The 17,106-nt window shown below is 37.8% G+C and overlaps 1 non-coding gene across 1 annotated transcript; it reads right to left on the bottom strand.

The window, feature by feature from the left end:
* Positions 1–1,473: 1,473 nt before the first annotated feature.
* Positions 1,474–1,579, bottom strand: LOC126021748 (U6 spliceosomal RNA). The gene has a single exon (XR_007500225.1). It is a non-coding gene; the product is annotated as a U6 spliceosomal RNA (small nuclear RNA).
* Positions 1,580–17,106: the final 15,527 nt, after the last annotated feature.

Raw genomic sequence — 17,106 nt, 5'->3', positions numbered from 1 at the left:
CAGTGCCACAAAATTAACTCAACAGCAGTGGGAAGAGAATTATTCTCTGAGACTGCTATTTACCTTAGGGCTAGACACTTAGGCAGCCAGTGTGTTTAACAATGAACCAAATTGCTAATCTAAGAAATTCTATTTAATGATGATTAAAGCAATAGTAATTAAAGTGAAAAGAAGGTTCTAACCATGCATATGGAACATGAGTGTTCTCTATTAATCAACTCATTATTATTAAATATTTATTGAACACCCACAGAGCAGGAGGCATGAAATTCTGAGCGAACACACCAAAGACATGCTTCTTACCCTTTGGGAACTTGAGATCTAAAGCAATTTAAACTTCAACTTGTGACAATATGTTCTTGCTGTGATTCTCTGTAGATAAAACAAAGGATAAAATTCAAAGCATCTCTGAGCTCCAATGTTATCAACTGCTCACTCCACTACTCATATTTCACATACTCTGCTTTAGTCTCTGCTAGATAAGCAGTGAGTCCTCCTGTTCTTTCTGACTCAAGAAAGATCTCACCTCCTCTGTGAAGCCTGCCCTGCCCTTTCCAGCAGTATTGGTGACTCCTTTCATTGATTTAACAGCACTATGTCTATCTATTAAAATCTCCATGATACTACTTTGATAATCATATGCTACATATATTGCCCCTATCATTGCATTTAAGTTCCTTTGAAAAATTATTTGGTCTACACTTTCTGTTGCTTTCTGTTGCTTTTGGTTCTACAATCAAAATTCACTCTTAGCAGACTCCATAGATGATATGGGGTGCTGGAGATTGAACCCAGGTTAAACATGTGAAAGGCAAATTTCCTACCTATTGCACTCTTTTTGTTTTGTTTTGTTTAGTTTTGGGTCAGACCCAGTGGCCCTCAGGGGTTACTCCTGGCTCTGGGCTCAGAAGTTGCTCCTGGCAGGCTCGGGGACCATATGGGATGCCGGGATTCAAACCGGGGTTCGTCCTATTTTGGCCACATGCAAGGCAAACGCCTTACCACTGTGATATCGCTCTAGCCATCTGTTGCACTTCCCCCCCCACACCCCCTTTGGTCACACCCGGTAGCGCTCAGGGTTCCTCCTGCCTCTACACTCAGAAATCACTCCTGGCAGGCTCGGGGGACCACATAGGATGCCGGGATTCAAACCACCGTCCTTCTGCAAGCAAGGTAAATGCCCTACCTCCATGCTATCTCTCTGACCCATGTTGCACTCTTAAAATAGACTCTAATTCAAATTCTTGAGGACTTAAAACACAACTTTTTCATATTTGTATTTAAAAATGTTTTGGACCAGTCAGTGATACTCAGGGTGTTATCCTGACTCAGGATCACTCCTGTTGGGTATTAAGGGACCATATATGGTGCACGGTATTGAACCCAGATCAATTGTGTGCTAAGTGTATACCTATCTACTCTACTCTCTTTCAGATCCCTCATCTTTGTATTTTTTTATCTAACATTTTATAGACAAAATTCTCATTCTTCACGAATTTGCGTGTCTTTCCTTGTGCAGGGACCATGCTAATCTCTATTATCATTCCAATTTTAGTATATGAGCTGCCAAAGTGAGCACGAAAAAATTCACATTATGAGAACTTGATGGTTATCTGTCACTCATTGAAAAAAATTCTGTACTAAGCACCACTCTGTCCTGTGCTAGACACTGTTGGGTTTTCATTGTTAGATAGAACCTTTACATGCTAATTCCTTTTTTTTTTCAGTTTAAAAATGTTTTCATTATAACATCGTGATTTGCCAAATTTTTCATAATACACTCATTTTAAGCATTAAATATTTAAACACCAATCCCACCACCAGTGTGACCTTTTCTTTACCAGTGTCCTCAGTTACTTACCCATAACCCTAGCCTGTCCCCTTGCAGACACACATTTACTTCATTTTGTTATAGAACAAAGACAAATGGAATTATCAAACATAGATCAATAAGTGAAATAATTGTCATGTCTCTCAGTAGTGTTACTAAAGTCAGTGTCTACATGTTTTTCAGGCTGTGGTTGGTGCTTATTGAATCTTCTGTGTTAACTGTTTAGTCTCATTAAGCTTGGTATATTTCTTTTCTTTTCTTTTCTTTTTTTTTGAGATAGTAAAAATGGATTTCTTTTATTTTTCATTTTTATTTTAACCATATTGGCTTACATATCTTTCACAGTAGTATTTTAGGTACATATTAACATTGAATCAGGGGAATACCCATCACCAAATTTGTCCTCCCCCCACCCCCGTTTGTCCTCCCCCCACCCTCCATTTGTCTTCCTCCCACCCACGTTGCTAATTCTTAATAACTAGTTAAAAGGATAAATTATAAATCATACTGGAATCACACATAATGACTATTGTGCTATATAACTAAGAGACTGTGTAGCTTAGATTTTTAGGAAACTACCCTTCTAAAGTGACATGAACATAGAAATTGGAGAAAGTAGGCATAAAGTGAAGTAGTCATAAAACTGTGGTCTCGGGATCAGACACTGTTTTCTGAAATGTTTGGACTATTGACCTCTCACAATGTGGAACTTTTTTTTTTTTTTTTGCTTAGTTAGCCACACACAGTGACGCTTAGGGGTTACTCCTGGCTATGTGCTCAGAAATCACTCCTGGCTTTGGAGACCATATGGGACGCTGGGTGATTGAACATTGGTCAGTCCTAGGTTAGCACATGCAAAGCAAATGCCCTACCGCTTGTGCCACTGCTCTGGCCCCAATATGGAATTCTTTTAACAAACTGTAATACATCCCTGCTAGAATATTATCAATTACTACTTGCCCTCTTTTTTTCAAAACTTTATCTTAATGCCTCAATTATGAAACTTTACATGTTGATTCCAGAGTCTGTCAATATTGTTTTTGGGATCACCTTTGAACATACATTATTTAATAAATTTATTTACCACAGTCAAAGTAATCTATGTTCAGCAAACCTCCCCTACAACATTGAATTTGTTGTTTTTCTGAAATAACTGGGGAGTGTACATAAAATGGCTATTAATTTCATGGAATGTTTTATTAACATTCTTTGGTTATAAGGACGGGACTAGTATGTAGGTGCACCATCAAGGTATAATCATTTATGGGAATTCTATTTTCAAGGAACATAATGCAAACCATTTTGTTCAGAAAACTTTCAGGTCCTAAGGCTGTGACTACAAAAGACTTTTTTGAGAGACACAGCTCTTTCTGAATCAGTCTTTCTCATAGGGTAACCTGAAGATACTTCAGAGTTTCAGAAGACTATCAAAGATTTGTTTTCTATACATATAGTCTACTTGGCATTAGGGTTGACATAATCACTTTTAACTGAGAAAGCAAAATCTCAAAAAGGTCAGATGACTCATTTGAAGTCATCTATGAATGGGCTATGGACATTCTACAGATTATATTTAGAGTACCTGGTAAGGATGCTGACTCTTAGATAAAACAAACCTATGCTTCCCAGAGCTTTCTGACAAGGAACTTCTCACTTGGCTGAGTCAGGCCTGAAGTTTTCCTTTATGGTCCATTTTACCCTGGAAAATGGCTGTGACTGCAACTCCTTCCTTATGGTCCCTGTAATAATTTCCATCCTGAATCCCAGAAAAATTGAGAACATGGGGTGGGACTTCATCCCTCTTGTAAGCCTCCTGGCTTGTTGCTATTTACTTAATGATTAATCCTTCAGCACTGCCTTGTTGAATAGAAGGGTAATATTTTCCTCCTGTCTGGACTGGACAGGCTCCCAGTTCTAGTCAGGTACCTTCAGGCCATGTTGCTGAAGACATATAATATGCCTTTTGTGTGGCCTCTGGAAACTCAACTTTGGAGGGAGGGAGTGAAGGATGCTCCTAGCTGTTCTATTATTTTGTTCCAGGGTTCAGTGAATAGCTTAGTATAATTATTAATTTTTAAAGACAGACAACCTAGGGATTCTGTGAGACTGTAAATAGTTTCATATTTCCTCATGTGCTTATTTTCTTTAATTACCTTAAATTATTAGAAAAACATCCACACTAATATTTTTATTGCTACTAAATTTGTAATTGATTATTTTAATGTGGTAGTTAGAGATGAATTGTTAAAATATGGATATATTTGTTATTAAGAATTTCTTTGGACTCCTGAATGTTCCGATGTAACAGGGTATATTGAGCACCAGAAGAAAAAAAGCAAATCAGAAAGAATTGATAGGACCAGAATGATAGTGCAGTGTGTAAGGCATTTGCTTTGCATGTGACTGATCCAGGTTCAATTCTTAACGCCCCATATAGTCCCTGAAGCACTGCTATGAATTATCCTTGAGCACTACTGGGTGTAACCCAAACCCCACTTCCTTCAAAAGGGAAGAATTGATACCATAAGCAATGAGGAAAATGGCTTTCAACTGTGGTTCCTAGTGACCAAAAAGAAAGAAAACAGAACAGAACAGGAGAAGGAATTAGATTTTCTTATTTTAATTAACTTTATATATTTTTTGGATATTGTTTTTGTTTTCTAGCTCCCAGGAAAACAAAAACTTAAGGTGTCCTTGGACTACTTACATGTTTTCCTTGGTTTGCAGGTGGGTGTTGACTCAATGGGTTCATAGGATTTCTGTTTGGGTATGTAAGGTATATGTTGACTACTTTGTCACTGTGACTGCTTTAATTACTTTGGTCACCTCACCTTGATGGGACTGAGTTCCTTTGAGAAGAAAACTATATTTTTTTCTTTTTCTTTTGTATCTTCGTTGTTTTTGGAGAATTTTCCTCAAAACAAATGCAAAGGATACAACAAATTAGCTACCAAAGAAATCTGGAAACAAAACTATGTTATGTAAAATTTTTCTCTATACAATAGGGTGAGGTTTATCACTTCAATCAAAGCATGTATTTCTCCAGGTGAAGATGGCTGATAAGGACCACAGATTGAAGGCAATAATTTTGATGTCTTATCCTTCTCTCTGAGCCCAGAGCACCACCTTTTCCATAAACCTCTATGTCATAGGATTTTTTTATTCAACTTCTATACTTTTTTTCATATAAGAACATATTTCTATCTGTTATGTAAACATAATTTTTTAACAAGCAAAGTGTCTATACTTTGTATTTCTTACTACTGCAAAATCACATACCTTGACTTTGTCTAGAAGCTATTTAAGTTTATAATTGTGTTGTGTTCTACATCAAAATAGAAATTATACTCACAATTCAAAATATAGTCATTCAGAAATTTTCTTGTCCCAAATATTTTTAAGAAATCTGTGTAATTTGAGGTGACAGAAGTAAATGGCATAAATCCTGTTTTGGGGAAAATCAGTAAAGACAAATGTATTCTGTGTATTTTACTTATCCTTAGAGAAATCTCTGTAGACCTAGGCAGAGAATGAATACATTTTTTAAATAAAGATACCTATTATTACTGTAGGGTCAATATTTCTCTTGGATTACACTAAAAACAAGAATGTTTATTTCAGCAGAATTGAGAAAAACAAGAACATCCCAAAGAAATATCAAATAAAGCTAAAGCTCTTCATTCTGTTTTGTTTGTTATATTTAAATATGTGATACATATTTAAGTGAATATCTCATGCCAGGCATTGGGTTAGCTGGTGAAAATATGATGATAATTAGGTGATAATATTTGCCTACTCACAAAGTGCTTTAGTAGGCAGTGGATTTTCCTACTTTGTCAAAGTAGGAACTAAATTTTGTTTATGGATGCTGTCTTAAAGCATGAAAAATATTACAGAAAGACTTTGTTACATGTTTCTGGGCCTCTGTTAGTATGTTTATACAGCTATACATATATATACATATAATGGGGCTTCGGGTACTTGTCTCTTTCAACAAGGTCAAACAGAAGGAAATAAAGTCAATGTCTACTTTCTCTATGGTCATCAGTTTTTTTTTCACTCTTAAGGCTTTGTCATTAATGTTTTCTGATTTGAAACAATGTCACTGCCATTTTACATGGTGGTTGTCTGTAGAGAACTAAGCCGTGACTGTGGTCTTGGAGACACTGACATTTGAAATTAAACTGATTCCAGGACCTACACTGACTTAAGTCTAATTTGTGGGCTAGGAATGAACGAGAGGGAACTGTTCTTCCTTGTTTCAGGGCCATGACTTATTTGCTTCTCAGAAGTTCCTTGGCAAAGTTCCCTAAAGGGAAGGGTAAAATGAGAGACAGCCCTAGAGCAGACAAGTGTACATCTGTGTGTAATGTGATGTAATTCTCCAATTTACATACCTATCTGGGATGCGTCAATGTTTCCAAACCGCATGGGGGAAAGGCCTATAGGTTTTAAACATGAATTTTATGAGGTTTCCTCTCCAGTATAGAACTATGTAAATGGGTATCCAGAATTCACCCCCTTCTCTCTTCCTCTGTTAGTTACATACTCTATACCACACATTTTTACAAAAAGAGGTAAGTGACAAAGTTTGGCAGTTCATTTGCTGGTGAGTTGTCATGATTCTTGCTCCACGGATAGTGAGGATCTAAATGCTAGAGAGATGGGTGGTCTGGGATTGAGCTCACCAGATAATTCTTGTCCTTGGGCTGAGACCAAAGTGGCTATTAAGAAGCCTCATGAAGATTATGAAAATCCTCCTATCTTCTGTTCAGCACCTATGGTCCCCCTGCTCTCGCTGCCAGTACAGAATAATCTATGGATTGCTCAATGCAACAGTTTATCCTCTCTTTCACCCTGCATTGTGCATATGTTCTCTGAGCTGCTTTTCACTTATTCACTGCTGGTGGAAATACCATCTAGTCCAACCTTTATGAGTAAGTTCAAGAAATCCATCGATGAACAAATCAACCAACTCAAAGAAAAACTTTGACAGAAGATGAGAGAATCCATACAAATGGAATTAAAAGAAATAAAAATGTCTTAGCAAGCCATAGTAGCAGAATTACACAGTTGGAGAATCACATAGAAGAACTTGAAAAAAACTACAAAATGACAAAAATGACAAAGCAGCCAACAAGGAAATAAAAGGTAAAGCATTGGAGGAAAAAGATAGTTATTAATGAACAAAGACAAAATAAATAATCTATGAAATGTAGGAATACCAGAGGGGAGGAAGTAGGGAAAGGGGGAGAACAAGTGGTTAGGGAAATAATAGCAGAAAACATTCCCACCCTTTGGAAAGAGGCTCCAGTGAAAATACAGGAGGTGAAGAGTCCCTAATAAAATAGACCATAAAAAATAACACCAAGACATATAGCAATCCAAATGAAAAAAAAAAGAAAGAAAGAAAGAAAAAGAAAAATAAACTCCTTAAAGCAATAATAAGAAAAAAAGCCTCAACTACAAAGGAAGGAACATAAGAATCAAACCAGAGCTCCCATTTGGAAGAATTGGAGCAAGAAGACAGTGGAATGACATCTTTAAACAACTGAATAACACTTCCAACCTAGAGTCCACTACCCAGAAAAAGTCTCATTCATATGAGAGGGAGGACTAAAAACATTCTCAGACCAAAAACAACTTGCATTATTTTTGCAAAAAAAATTCTAAATGTTATACTCAGAGATAAATTACACAATCCAACCCCCTGATTGTAAAAACAACCACCCTACACAATACAACTGCACAACAGCCCTCTCTGTCAATAATCTCCTTAAATGTCAATGGACTAAACTCTCCCATTAACAGACACATACAGACTTGAATTAGAAAACAAAAACTGGATTTCTGCTACCTGTATAAAAACACACCTACAAGTACAGGATAGACACAGGTTTATAATAAACAAATGGAAATTAGTTATTCAAGCCAATGGAAACCAAAAAAAAAAAAAAAAAAAAAGGCTGAGACAGCCATTCTTATAACAGATCAAATTGCATTTAACTTCAAGAAAGTGATCAGAGACAAAGAGGGGAAAACTAAACCACGAAGTACTAACTCTAATCAATATTTATGCACTAAATGCAGAGCCAGAAAAATATGTAAGGCATTTACTCACAAACCTGGAGAATCATATGGAAGATAATGTGATAGTAGTAGGAGATCACAATACTCCACTATTACCACTGGGCAGATCCACTAGACAAAAAACTAGCAAAGAAATAAGAGCCCTAAATGAGAAATTAGAAGAAGAAGGGCTAATGGACTTATATAGGAACCTCAACCCCCAGAAATCAAAATACACATTCTTCTCAAGTGCACATGAAACCTTCTCCAGAATAGACCATGCCTTAGGATATAATTCTAACTTGCATAAAGTAATTAATATAAAGATTATTAGAAGCACACTATCAGATCATTATGTAACAGAGATAAAGATGGACTGTAAAAAGAAGCTATGTAGAAAATGCAACACCTGGACACCAGGCGGGGAAAATCCGCGAAAGTACACCGGCCCAGTGGGGCTCAGCTGTGAAAGACTGTGAGTGTGACCTGTCTATGTCTGTCTACTGTCCTCATGCGTGAAACTCTTGCGAGTGGGGCAAAAAGAGCCTCCAGAAACCTCGCTTGCCCAGATGCCATTTTCAGGGAGGGACTTCAGAGCATAAAAACCGGCTAACCTTTGCAAAAGCTGGGTCCCTGTGTGTGACACCATGTGGGGAAAATCCGCGAAAGTACACCGGCCCAGTGGGGCTCAGCTGTGAAAGACTGTGAGTGTGACCTGTCTATGTCTGTCTACTGTCCTCTTGCGTGAAACTCTTGTGAGTGGGGCAAAAAGAGCCTCCAGAAACCTCGCTTGCCCAGACGCCATTTTCAGGGAGGGACTTCAGAGCATAAAAACCGGCTAACCTTTGCAAAAGCTGGCTCCCTGTGTGTGACACCAGGCGGGGAAAATCCGCGAAAGTACACCGGCCCAGTGGGGCTCAGCTGTGAAAGACTGTGAGTGTGACCTGTCTATGTCTGTCTACTGTCCTCTTGCGTGAAACTCTTGCGAGTGGGGCAAAAAGAGGCTCCAGCGGAGCAGGGCCGATCCGCTTCGCTACGCGGCCGTGCACTCTTTCTAAGGAAAGAACTCCATTGCAACAAGAAGGAAAAATCACACTAAGAACGGCGCTATATCACAGAAGCAAACATTTCTCTCTGGACTGTCTTCTCTGTTGCATGCTCGGGCCTAAGATTTGACCCAGTGTGAGGCTTCATCCACGGAGGACTCCCCTCCCTTAGAGGCAAGTCAGCCCATCCAGAAAGGGAGGAGCCAGAGGAGTGTGCTGCCTACATCATATAGACAATGAATACCACTACAACACGTAGAAAAACCCACAATACAAGTGTGACAATGGGGAAACAACGCAGGCCAGCATCAGACATAGAGAATGAAGATGACAATTCTGAGGACCAGATAATGACTGAACAACTAATCAACCTCTCAGATAAGGACTTTAGACTAGCAATATGGAAGGTGCTCAACAGACTCCAAGAAACCATGGATCGAGTTGAACAGAACACTAATAAGAACCAAGAAAATATGAAGGCAGAAATGACAAAACTCCAAACTGAAATAACATGTCAACTAACAGGACTGAAAAACTCAGTAAACGAAGTGAATGACAAAATGGATAAGCTCTGGGACAGGGTATCAGAAGCTGAGAATAGACTTGGTGCTGTGGAAGATGAGATACATAACAATTCCATACAGCAGGAGAGATTGGACAAAAAACTTAAAGCAAATGAGCAGACAATGGAAAAATTAGTCAAAGAATGGGAACAGACGAAAATAGAAGTCTATGATAAGATCAACAGAAACAACTTAAGAATCATTGGAGTCCCAGAGACCCAGGAAGAAAATTTCCAGGAAGAATCAATGGTCAAGAACATCATTAAAGAGAAACTCCCAGAGCTAAAGAATATATGTGATCAAATCCTGCATGCCCGAAGAGTACCAACCAAAAGAGACCCCAGAAAAACCACCCCAAGACACATCCTAGTCACAATGACAAATCCCACAGATAGAGACAAAATTCTGAAAACAGCAAGATCAAAAGGGGAAATCACATTCAAGCAAGCTTCCCTGAGATTTACAGCAGACCTGTCACCAGAAACGCTCAATGCCAGAAAGCAGTGGTGGGATATTGTGACAAGACTGAATGAAATGAATGCTTCACCCAGAATACTATACCCAGCAAAACTCACTTTCCGGTTTGATGGAAGAATACATGGTTTCACAGACAAAAAACAGCTCAGAAACTTCACAGACACAAAACCAGTCTTAAGAGAAAAACTGAAAGACCTAATCTAAGACAAGACTACCCAAAAGACACACCAAATTTTGAAATAAAGATGGCGTTAAATCCCAGGACAATTCTTTCTCTCAACGTCAATGGACTAAATGCACCAGTTAAGAGACACAGAGTGGCTAAATGGATCAAAAAACTCAATCCAACCTTCTGCTGCCTACAAGAAACGCACCTGAATAGTCAGAACAAACATAGACTCAAAATAAAAGGCTGGAGAAAAGTTATCCAAGCAAACAACACCCATAAAAAAGCTGGAGTGGCCATACTAATATCAGATAATGCAAACTTTATACTCAGGAAGGTGGTAAGGGACAAAGACGGACATTTTATATTAATCAAGGGGTACGTAGAGCAGGAAGAATTCACTCTCCTAAACATATATGCACCAAATGAGGGGCCAGCAAAATATTTAATACAACTGTTGACAAATCTGAAAAATAATATCAACAACAACACAATAATTGTGGGGGACCTTAACACGGCTTTGTCAACACTGGACAGGTCAACCAGACTGAAACCCAACAAGAATATACTAGACCTGAGGAGAGAAATGGAAGAAAGAGGCCTAGTAGATATATATAGGACACTCCATCCCCAGAAACCTGGATACACATTCTTCTCCAATGTACATGGGACATTCTCCAGGATAGACTACATGCTGGCACATAAAACATACCTCCATAAGATCAAGAGGATAGAAATTTTGCAGACTACCTTCGCTGACCACAAGGCTCTGAAATTATTTGTGAACTCCAAAGGGACTCAGAAGAAACACTTTAACACCTGGAAGTTAAACAGCCTCATGCTCAATAACCAGTGGGTCCGAGATGAAATCAAGGAGGAAATAAAAAGGTTCCTGGAAACAAATGACAATAAAGACACAAACTATCAGAACTTATGGGACACAGCAAAAGCAGTACTAAGAGGAAAATTTATAGCTTTGCAAGCACACATCAGGAAGGAAGAAGGAGCTTACCTGAGTAGCTTAATGACACAGCTAATAGAACTAGAAAATGCTCAACAAAAGGACCCAAGAATAGGAAGACAGAAGGAAATAACAAAGCTGAGAGCAGAAATCAACGAAGTGGAAACTCAAAAAACAATCCGAAAGATCAACGAAAGCAGAAGTTGGTTCTTTGAAAAAATAAACAAGATTGATAGACCACTGGCAAACCTAACAAAGAAAGAGAGAGAGAGAAACTTGATAACTCGCATCAGGAATGAAAAAGGAGAGATCACTACTGATATGACAGAGATTCAAAGGGTAATCAGAAACTACTTTGAAAAACTCTACGCCACTAAAAATGAGAACCTGGAAGAAATGGATAAATTCTTGGACTCTTATAATCTTCCACGGTTGAAGGAAGAGGATGTAGCATATCTAAACACCCCCATCACCATTGATGAAATTAAAACAGTAATCAAATGTCTGCCGAAAAACAAAAGCCCAGGTCCAGATGGATTCACTAATGAATTCTATCAAACTTTCCAAGAGGAACTACTGCCAATCTTGGCAAGACTCTTTCATGAAATTGAACAAACAGAAACACTTCCAAATAGCTTTTATGAAGCCAACATCACCTTGATACCTAAACCAGACAGAGACGCTACCAAAAAAGAAAATTACAGACCAATATCACTGATGAATGCAGATGCAAAGATCCTCAACAAAATCCTGGCAAATAGGATTCAATGCCTCGTTAAGAAGATCATCCACTACGATCAAGTAGGTTTCATCCCAGGAATGCAAGGCTGGTTTAACATCCGTAAATCTATCAACATAATACACAACATCAATAACAAGAAAAATAAAAACCACATGATCATATCAATAGATGCAGAGAAAGCATTTGATAAGGTCCAACACCCATTCTTGATCAAAACTCTCAGCAAGATGGGAATGGAGGGAACCTTTCTCAATATAGTGAAGGCCATCTACCACAAGACAGTGGCAAATATTATCCTCAATGGAGAAAAACTGAAAGCCTTCCCTCTAAATTCTGGCACAAGACAAGGCTGTCCTCTCTCACCACTCCTATTCAACATAGCACTGGAAGTACTTGCTATAGTGATTAGGCAAGAAAAGGATATCAAGGGAATCCAGATAGGAAAGGAAGAAGTCAAGCTCTCACTGTTTGCAGATGACATGATACTCTACTTAGAAAACCCTAAAGACTCTATCAAAAAGCTTCTAGAAACAATAGACTCATATAGCAAGGTGGCAGGCTACAAAATTAACACACAAAAATCAATGGCCTTTCTATATACCAATAGTAATAAGGATGAAATGGACATTAAGAAAACAACCCCATTCACAATAGTACCACACAAACTCAAATATCTTGGAATCAACTTGACTAAATATGTGAAGGACCTATACAAAGAAAACTATAAAACTCTGCTCCAAGAAATAAGAGAGGACACACGGAAATGGAAACACATACCCTGCTCATGGATTGGCAGGATTAACATCATCAAAATGTCAATACTCCCCAAGGCATTATACAGATTTAATGCCATCCCTCTAAAGATACCCATGAAATTCTTCAAAGAAGTGGATCAGACACTTTTGAAATTCATTTGGAACAATAAACACCCTCGAATAGCTAAAGCAATCATTGGGAAAAAGAATATGGGAGGAATTACTTTTCCCAACTTTAAACTGTACTACAAAGCAACAGTTATCAAAACAGCATGGTATTGGAATAAGGATAGGTCCTCAGATCAGTGGAATAGGCTTGAATACTCAGAAAATGTTCCCCAGAGATACAACCATCTAATTTTTGATAAAGGAGCAGGAAATCCTAAATGGAGCAGGGAAAGCCTCTTCAACAAGTGGTGTTGGCACAATTGGATAGCCACTTGCAAAAAATTAAACTTAGACCCCCAGCTAACATCATGTACAAAGGTAAAATCCAAATGGATTAAAGACCTCGATATCAGCCCCAAAACCATAAGATATATAGAACAGCACATAGGCAAAACACTCCAGGACATTACAGGCATCTTCAAGGAGGAAACTGCACTCTCCAAGCAAGTGAAAGCAGAGATTAACAGATGGGAATATATTAAGCTGAGAAGCTTCTGCACCTCAAAGGAAATAGTGCCCAGGATACAAGAGCCACCCACTGAGTGGGAGAAACTATTCACCCAATACCCATCAGATAAGGGGCTAATCTCCAAAATATACAAGGCACTGACAGAACTTTACAAGAAAAAAACATCTAACCCCATCAAAAAATGGGGAGAAGAAATGAACAGACACTTTGACAAAGAAGAAATACGCATGGCCAAAAGACACATGAAAAAATGTTCCACATCACTAATCATCAGGGAGATGCAAATCAAAACAATGATGAGATACCACCTCACACCCCAGAGAATGGCACACATCACAAAGAATGAGAATAAACAGTGTTGGCGGGGATGTGGAGAGAAAGGAACTCTTATCCACTGCTGGTGGGAATGCTGTCTAGTTCAACCTTTATGGAAAGCAATATGGAGATTCCTCCAAAAACTGGAAATCGAGCTCCCATATGATCCAGCTATACCACTCCTAGGAATATACCCTAGGAACACAAAAATACAATACAAAAACCCCTTCCTTACACCTATATTCATTGCAGCTCTATTTACCATAGCAAGACTCTGGAAACAACCAAGATGCCCTTCAACAGACGAATGGCTAAAGAAACTGTGGTACATATACACAATGGAATATTATGCAGCTGTCAGGAGAGATGAAGTCATGAAATTTTCCTATACATGGATGTACATGGAATCTATTATGCTGAGTGAAATAAGTCAGAGAGAGAGAGAGAAAAACGCAGAATGGTCTCACTCATCTATGGGTTTTAAGAAAAATGAAAGACACCCTTGTAATAATAATTTTCAGACACAAAAGAGAAAAGAGCTGGAAGTTCCAGCTCACCTCAGGAAGCTCACCACAAAGAGTGATGAGTTTAGTTAGAGAAATAACTACATTTTGAACTGTCCTAATATTGAGAATGTATGAGGGAAATGTAGAGCCTGTTTAGGGTACAGGCGGGGGTTGGGTGGGGAGGAGGGAGATTTGGGACTTGGGTGATGGGAATGTTGCACTGGTGATGGGTGGTGTTCCTTTTATGACTGAAACCCAAACACAATCATGTATGTAATCAAGGTGTTTAAATAAAAAAAAATTATGCATTAAAAAAAAAAAAAAGAAAATGCAACACCTGAAGATTAAACAACATGCTGCTCAACAACAGCTGGATCAAAGAGGAACTCAAGGAAGAAATAAAAAGATTCCTTGAGACAAACGATAATAAAGAGAAATTGTCAAAATCTGTGGGACACAGCAAAAGCAGTAATTAGGGGGAAACCCATAGCCATACAGGTCTATTTCAGGAAAGAGGAAATTGACTAAATAAACAGTTAAAAGGGGACACCTTTGGGAGCTTGAAAAATAGCAGCAAAGGAAACCAAATATAACCAGAAGACAAGATGTAATAAAAACCAGAGAAAAAATAAACAACATAGAAACTAAGAAAACAATACAAAAAATTAATGAGACCAGGAGTTGGTTTTTCAAAAGAATAAACAAGATATAAACCACTAACAAGACTCACCAAAAAAAGAGGGATAACACTCAAAAAAAATAGGATCCCAAGTGAAAGGGGAGAAATTACAACAGAACCCTAAGAAATCCAACACATCATGAGGACTTATTATGAGGAACAACTATACTCAGTCAGGTTAGAGGACCCAGAAGAAACTGACAGATTTCTGGAAAAGTATCATCTTTCAAGACTGGATAAGGAGGATATAGAAAGCCTAAACAGGCCAATCAAATCTGAGGAAATTGAATCAGTAATTAAGAATCTCCCAAAGTACAAATGTCCAGGTCCAGATGGTTTTACAGGTAAATTCTATCAAACATTCCAAGAAGAATTATTACCACTGATCCACAATCTCTTCCAAAACATTGAAAAGACAGGAATCCTCCCTAATTTCTTTTATGAGGTTAACATCACACTCATTCCCAAAGATGGCAAACACACTACTAAGAAAGAAAACAACAGACCAATATCACTAATGAAGGTAGATGCAAAAATATTAGCAAACTGAATGCAGCACTACATCACAAAGATTATACATCATGACCAACTGGGTTTCATTCCAGGGATGCAAGAATGGTTCAATATATGCAAATCAATCAACATCATACACCACATCAACTACAAGTAAGACAAATATCACATGATTATATCAATCAATGCAGAGAAGACTTTTGACAATATCCAACACCCATTCATGATGAAAACCCTCAGCAAAATAGGGCTGGAAAGAACCTTCCTCAAGATAGTTAGAGCTATCTATAAAAAGCCCACAGCCAACATTATCTTTAATGAGGAAAAACTAAAAGAATTTCCACTAAGGTCAGGAATTAGGCAAGGCTGTCTACTCTCTCCACTCTTACTCAATATCGATTTAGAAGTCCTTGCAATAGCAATCAGACAAGAGAAGGGAATCAAAGGAGTTCAAATAAGTAAAGAGGAACTCAACCTATCTCTTTTTGAACATGATATTATGATATACATTTAAAACCCTAAAGAGTCCACAGTAAAACTCTTAGAATTAATTAACCAATACAGCAAGGTGGCCAGCTACAAAGTGAATACACAAAAGAGAGTAGCATTCTCCTATATAAATAACAAAGTAGAGGAGAAGAGATTAAGGAGACAATCCCATTTAATATAATATCCAAAAAATACCAAGTACCTAGGAACCAACCTTACAAAAGAAGCGAAGGACCTATACCAAGAAAACTTCAAAACACTTCAGAAATAAATTGAAGAGGACATAAGTAAATAATAGAACATCCATGCTCATGGGTAGATAGAATCAATATAGTCAAAATGACTAATTTACCTAAACTTCTATATATATGCAATGCTATCTCTATCCAAATTCAGACATCATTTTTAAGGACTTAGAACAATCAATTATAAAATTCATCTGGAACCACAAAAGACTCAGGTTAGCCAAATTCATATTGAAAAACAAGAAGCTGAGTGGCATCTCTTTATCTAACCTGAAGCTTTACTATAAAACCAAAGTGATCAAAACAGCATGGCACTGAAACATAGACAGAGTCTCAGACCATTGGGTTAGAACAGAATATACAGAGATAAACCCTGAAAAATGCCGTCAACTAGTATTTGGCAAAAGAGCCAAGAACTTGAAATGGAACAAAGACATTCTCTCTCAACAAATGGTGTTGGAACAACTGGATAACCCCCTGTAAGAAATTAAAGTTTGTTCTACATCTCACCCCTTACACAAAAGCCAATTCAAAATGGATTAAATACCTTGAAGTCATGCACTAATCTATACAGTTTATTGAGGAAAAATAGGCAGAACACTCCAAAACCTATATATCTGCAAAATATGTAAGGCATTTGCTCACAAGCCTAGAGAAACATATGGAAGGAAATGTGATCATAGTAGGAGATTTCAATACTTCACTATCACTGGAAAGAATCTCCAGACAGAAAACTAGAAAAGAAATAAGAGCCCTAACCGAGAAATTAGAAGAACTAGGGTTAATAGACTTATATAGAAGTACCCTATTAGATCACTATGCAACAGAGATCAAGAATGACTTTAAAAAGAAGCTATGGAGAAAATATGACTCCTGGATATTAAACAGCATGCTTCTCAGCAACAGCTGGATCAAAGTGGACCTCAAAGAAGTAATAAAAAGATTCCTTGAGACAAACAATAATGAAGGACAAATTGTCAAAATCTGTAGTAATTAGGGGGAAACTCATAGCAATACAGGACTATGTCAGGAAAGAAAAGAAAGAAAAAATCAACAATTTAAAAGAACACCTTAAGGACTTAGAAAATCAGCAGCAAAGAAATCCAGACACA

Source organism: Suncus etruscus, chromosome 10, assembly GCF_024139225.1.
Source record: "Suncus etruscus isolate mSunEtr1 chromosome 10, mSunEtr1.pri.cur, whole genome shotgun sequence".
Taxonomy (NCBI): domain Eukaryota; kingdom Metazoa; phylum Chordata; class Mammalia; order Eulipotyphla; family Soricidae; genus Suncus; species Suncus etruscus.
The sequence above is the reverse complement of the archived record's forward strand: the minus strand, read 5'-3'. Positions and strand labels throughout refer to the sequence as shown.